Source organism: Brachionichthys hirsutus, chromosome 10, assembly GCF_040956055.1.
Source record: "Brachionichthys hirsutus isolate HB-005 chromosome 10, CSIRO-AGI_Bhir_v1, whole genome shotgun sequence".
Classification (NCBI taxonomy): Eukaryota; Metazoa; Chordata; class Actinopteri; order Lophiiformes; family Brachionichthyidae; genus Brachionichthys; species Brachionichthys hirsutus.
In genome coordinates, this window is record NC_090906.1 from 14,503,413 (window position 1) to 14,510,216 (window position 6,804).

The following is a 6,804-nucleotide window of genomic DNA, read 5'->3' on the forward strand; positions in this document are numbered from 1 at the left end:
AGGTCTACAACAGTGTCCCCAACCTTTTTCCTGCCACGGACCGGTTTCAAGCCGTGAATTTATTTTGCGGACCGGGGGGGGGGGTATAATTAAATGTAAAAAGAGGAATATAATCTTACCAATAAACTTTATATTATGCTAGGTGAAGTGGAGAAGGTTGGTTTTCTGTGGCGACCCCTCAGGGGACAAGCCGAGAGTACAGAGTACAGTAGTACAAACATGCCGTCCGTCAGAAGTGACCTGATGGGGCAACAATTATTGAGTTTTAATATATGCTTTTTTTACACTTTAACTGAAACAGCTATTCTATATATTCTATAATAATTCAATAATTATTGACCCCTGCCGAGACAAGCCAAAAGTACAGTCATGCTTATCATATTTGCAGGAACCTTAATAAAAAGTTGCAATGTTAATGACATTTGTTTCCAGGCCCCTATTGTTTCTCTGTCAAGCATCACCAAAAAATGTTTCTCATTTACCTTTAGTATGCCTTCCACCTCGAAACCATTGAAGTTAGCATCAAGCGAAAGGTGTCTTGTTCCTAGCGGTGACGTTGAGGTGGGGATCGCAGCATGTGGGACTGTTTTGTCAGGGAGCCTGGGGTGCTTACTATCACACTCTTCCAAATTCAACTCGTGCTGTGGTCTTCCACGAGCATTGGTCACTTCAAGGCTTTCCACGTCCATGTGTGCCGGCGCAGTCTCGGGCTGGTCATGTCTTGTGCAGAAGTCATACATCACAGTTTATCAAAGTTAAGAGGTGCAGATGGGATCAATGTGAGCATCGGTTAACAAGCAAGCCATTTCCAGATCAGCTGTGGTCGTCCGACTTTGAAATGATAGAGCCTTCACTGTCGCATCCTCTAATTCAAGTTCAAGAACAGGAGTGTTTGCTCTCAGCTAAGGTGAAGAGTCAGAAAACAGACGACTGTCATTGCCGTGCATGTTGGAGACACCATGAGTCAAATCTGGCATCGACAGAACTACAGAAGTTGCTGTTCCTTGTCCAAAATCATTGAGTAGGAGTCACATTCAGACAAAAGCCGCTTCCAGATAGGACTTGGAAAGTACATCCTCATTCTCAGTGCTGTAACGTCTTCCAAGATGAGGACATTTGTGAATATTGCATATTTGTGCCCTGACTGGTCAAGGAAGCTCGGTGAACGTCATCACCCCGGTACCATTAAGCACGCTTTATGGTACCGGGGTGTCCCCGCGGCCTGGTTCACTGTGCTTTACAGCTCTACCGACCGACGGGGAGGCAGACAAGAGAAAGACACATTGCTACATGAAGGCCCAATGGAAACAGAAAAACAGGACCATCTAACAGGTCCCCATTCTCTCACCACAGCTGCAATGCGTGGCGTGTTGAGTCTCCAGCTGTGAGTCTGTCCTCACCAAAGATGCGGCGTCAAAAACATTTCATCCAGGTCCAATAAGGCTCGATAGGCCGCTTAATCCCATCTCAGTTAAAATGCCATAAAGGTAACGAGGACGAAGGGAAAAAGTGTGTGTGTGTGTGTGCGTGTGTAAGATGGCAAGTGTCGTTGAGGCGGGGGGGGGGGGGGGGGACTGCTCCCAACGTCCAATCACAAACAGGCAGGCTTGACAGAGCCCAATCATTACGGCGGCTGGAGCTCGTTTCCATAGAGACGATGCAGGAATGATGTTGGCTGCCTATTGATGCTGGAGAGGCAGCACACAGGAAGGCTGCAAGAGACAGGCTGCAAGAGACAGGCTGCAAGAGACAGGCAGAGGAAGAAGCGTGTCCAGTCCAGACTCATTTGAATTGTTTGCTGCACTAAAAAAAGAAATATCTGACAAAGAGAAGTTTTATGTTGTGTTACTGTTACGCACCGGACGGAGCAGCACTCCTAATCTCATTGTGTAGCCACTATGCAAGGACAATAAAGGCTTTCTATTCTATTCTATTCTATTCTAGTACCTCGGTTTGTAAAGATGTTTAGCTAACCTGAGAATAGCTGGAGAACATAACTAATAAGCACTGACCCAACCTAGAGATACGTTTCCTCATTTATGAATGTGTGTAACTCAACTCAGTGGGATGGAAGTCAAACAGCAAACAGTAGTGCTCATAAATGAAAGCATCCAGTGGTTTGACTATGTTTGCACCTCAGATAAATGCATGATTACATTTCGGATCTTATTTTTATGCACACTAAGAAGGAGCCCAGTGAATAACGAGAGGATCAATTGTGTTTGTGAATTCATCGCAGCACAGCGAGGCTCAGGAGCAGCTTCTTCCCCAGAGCTGTGACAGCAGACGCTCTGGGCCTGTCCCGCTGGGGACGCTCTGTGCCTGTCCCGCTGGGGACGCTCTGGGCCTGTCCCGCTGGGGACGCTCTGGGCCTGTCCCGCTGGGGACGCTCTGTGCCTGTCCCGCTGGGGACGCTCTTAGCCTTTATTATGTTCGCATAATGATAATATAGTATCTTGAATAAATATTCTGAGATACTGTTTGTAGTCATTATTTCTGCCAATGAATGAGCATCTGTGAATCCAGAAAACACAATTATTACACACTTAATATGTCAAATTACATTTAACTCAGCTCAGCCATATGCCCAGAGACCCACAGAATATTAGGTACTATGACTATGCAAATACCGAACGTCACATACTAAATTAAAGATTAAAGCCTCCTCTTCCATGAGGAAAACAAAGTGTGCTCCTATCGATTTTCGTTATAGAGATATTTGCCGTTGAAATAAGGAAGAATTCACCAAAATCGCCAGTTTTCAACAGCCAACGGAGAAAGAGTTTTTTGTCCAGAGAAACATTTGAAGCAGATCGCTGACTTTGATTCCAATATTCTTTCTTCTAGGGACACATCGCAACAGTTGTTTACTTCTAGTAAACAATAACAACAACCCCGAGGAGCTTTTGATGTCGCAATAACACATTTATTTACAAACCAGATATCAACGGTATAACGCTGTCAGCTTGAGGAGGATCTGGATTTTTCCATGCACGAACTTCTCCCGTCGTCCAGATCCTTCCCCTGCAGTCACCTGTACTTCCTACGCTCACCTGCAACACGCCTCCCATCAGCCGCGACTCGACACACTGAGCTCAGACGCCACACCTTGTCTGATTGTGGGGATTCTCTCCTTCATGCCAGCACTCTATTCTGATCCTGCTTCTGATGATTGTGTACCTGCCCTGGGTCTGGGTCTGGGTCTGCCGACCCGCCTACCCGGTCTGTGACCTCGGCCTCATCGCCTGCTGCTTTGGACTGATTGCCTGTGTAGCGCCCTTAGACTTACTCAAGGATAGCAATAATGCTAATGACACAACGTTCACTCTAGGTTTGGAAAGTCGGATCTCTCTTAATTATGTGTTGAAGAGAAAGCGTTATATACATCATCAATATGTATATGTGTAGGTGTAGTTATATTTTGTGTATATGTAGATGTTTATGTATGTATATGTATGTATATATGTGTATGTGCGTATGTATATGTATGTGAAATAGAAAAACAAATGATCCAAATCTCACTGGGCTATTAGGAATGAATGTATTCCTCTTGTCCCAACTCTCCCCTCAGATTCACTCCCCCCCTCACTCACCCCTCCCCTCTTCCCACACACACCCTCTATGTCTCTCACTTGTTTGTTACCCTCGCTGAAGAGGAGGCGAGGGTAACAAATGACTCTCCAAACTCACCACCGCAAAAAGGCGGTGGTTGTATCGCTGGACGCAGAAAAAGCCTTTGTTAAAGTTAGCTGGTCCTTCCTCTTTGCCGTCCAACTCTGATTGTGACATTTATTCATGTGGCAAAATCTACTACTACTGTACTTTCTTCTTGTCTCGTGAAGGGTTGCCACAGCAACCCATGTATCTTCTCTTGGGTCGTCCTCTAGTCCTGTCCTTTGCATCGTCCTACCCAACACCAGCCACTCTCATGTCCTCCCTCACTACGTCCATGTCTCTTCTCTTGGGTCGTCCTCTAGTCCTGTCCTTTGCATCGTCCTACCCAACACCAGCCACTCTCATGTCCTCCCTCACTACGTCCATGTCTCTTCTCCTGGGTCGTCCTCTAGTCCTGTCCTTTGCATCGTCCTCCCCAACACCAGCCACTCTCATGTCCTCCCTCACTACGTCCATGTCTCTTCTCCTGGGTTGTCCTCTAGTCCTGTCCTTTGCATCGTCCTCCCCAACACCAGCCACTCTCATGTCCTCCCTCACTACGTCCATGTCTCTTCTCCTGGGTCGTCCTCTAGCCCTGTTCCCTGGCAGTATTCATGTGGACATATGATTTTGTTAATGTTGACCAAAGGATTTTTAAAAATAGGTGAATTCTAACGTGTATTTGGGGATTTCTTCATTTGCACAAAAGCATGTCTCCAAATGAATTCTAATGTTGCTAAGGGTGCTGGATAAGTCGGATAACTGTTGGCTCATGTTATGTTTAAAACGTTGTGCTGCCCCCCGGTGGCGAGGAAGTGATTCGACATCGTATAGAATAGAAAGCCTGTATTTTCATTGTACAACAAGTATACAATGAGATTGGGATTCGAATGAAAGATTAGCAACAAAGGATGTGATCTGAAGGTCACATGCTCAAGGTGAGTCCACAGGAAGCAGCCCTGACTGTCCTGGAGACTCTGTCAATGTTCAACAGCCGAGCTTCTCCACAGCTCAGGGAGAATCAAAACGTTGTGTTTGAATGCAAAATCAAGCGGATTGGAGTATTTCTAAAACTCTCAGAAGTCTTCTTTACAGCTTCATGCTTTGTAATTGTCGAGGGCTTCTGTGTGGGAGACTCTGACTCACGCACACACACCCACAGCCACATGCGGTTGCAGGTTTTGAGCCACAGCCCTCTGGATGCATGCAGAGATGAGCTGGACCGCACCTTCTGTACACCACCTGAAACTGGAGACGCTGGTTCCAGTGAGGGCTTAGCTTTCACTGTCTTTGTCTCCTTTGCCCCGCCTTGTGTTTTAAACACAGACAGGTACAGGGCGTGAGGAGATTAACATACAATGCTTTGGCATTCATTGTTCCCTCAGCGTAATCACTGTCAGGTCTTATAGTGAAGCAGCGTTGAGGAGATGAAAGACCTGAAGCAAGCAGCGCCGGATGCTCGGGGGCTCTTTTCTCGCCGTTTTCTGCGTGACTGGTGGAATTAACTTGCCTGGAGTTGTTACTTTTTTTTGGCTGTGAGAGGCTCTTTTTGTTTTTTTATTGACTGTGAAGACTAATCCTTTCTCAACAGGTATGTATTTTGAAATAGGTTTGATTTCATTGATTACTGTGATCATTTCAAACCTTTTTTTTTTTTTTGCCATTCATGTTAATGCATCACAACTGGAAGCAACATTAAGTTATGTTTGTACTAAACAGTTTTTTGGCAAATGTAAATGACGAATTATTGAATATGGGCATCTTTGTGTTTTCAAAGTGTTTTTGAAATATATATATATATTACAAAATGATATTGCTCACAATAGGCAATGCTTGGGAATAAATCCAAATAAAAGCATTGATTCTCTGTTTGAATGTCGTAAAATCCTCATTTTAGGAGAATGACAGCCTTATTCTGGGCTCGATGTCGGATATTAAGGGCTGAGATCTTTCAGCTAATTCTCAGCACAGGGAAGTGAGAAGGGAGGGGAAGCAGAGCCGACACAAAAGACAACATTATTCCCCAGCGGATCTGTGCTACATCCTACTATGAATGGAGTATTGAAAAACACAACATTGGGGACGAGATTATTTTTCATGTCCAATATCTGAGACATTTGTCCAAGAGTTTCGAGAGGTTTGTTGTTCCAGTCAAAAGAGCCAGCCGTGGTTCTTGACTGCTGCTGGTGTTTAAATGCCAACCTCTCCCGATTGGAGGCTCGGTTGCACCTGTGCCGGCCGCCGGCCTTCTGAGCCGCACCTTTAGAGAAAATGGACTTGAGTTCTGCTGAGTGTCACTGTCCTCACAGAGATGTTAAATCTACCTCCACGGGCTGAAGATAAGATATAGCACAGTGGCCCAAGACTTCACCTCCCCCTTCCCCCTTGCCTCCAAAGAGACGAGAGGCGCCCCCGCAGTGTCATCAGGTGCCTAAGCGTTTCGGAGGGTTCTAGTGACAGATTGAAGGAAGCAGCATTTATGCCTGACGACGGGGACCGCAGAAAGCAGAAATGTCTTTTTGTGCCCCCTGGGCTCGGAATGTCCACTATCTCCAGGGGCCAATATCAAATTCTCCCCTCATCATCCCCTAATAGGCATTCCTGTGTAAGGTCAGGGGGAATTCTGCATCAGCGAGGAGACAAACAACACGAAGCCGAGCCACGACAACATGCTCATAACACAAGTTCTGCTCAAAATAAAATGTAGTGACTCCCTCTGCCGTGGAGAAATGTGATAATGGGTTGAGATATCAACCTTCATATTTTACTTGTCACCCTTTCATTCCAATACAAGTCCCATTTGAGAAGTAACGTAGGCAAGCATCATCTGTCCCTCGATTATCCAGCGTTTGATGATTGGCTGATTGACGGTGGATCCCTATGTTCTCTGTCCGTGGGGAAGTCCCGCTCCACAGGTGCCTCTGTCGGTAACAGGAGCCGTCCTCAGCTGTTGATGATGCTGAGGAGCTCACAGCAGTTCTGGCTGTCAGAGCCCCCCCCGCCTCGCTGGGCTCCATGTTCCTCCTGCTTCGTTAGCAACAATGCTACTTTTTGGTAGCGCCTGTCCCTGTCTGGAGAAACTGTGCCAACATCCATGCCCACAAAGAGCATCACATGAGCCATGGAAGTGATTGGGGCTATGACCTCATT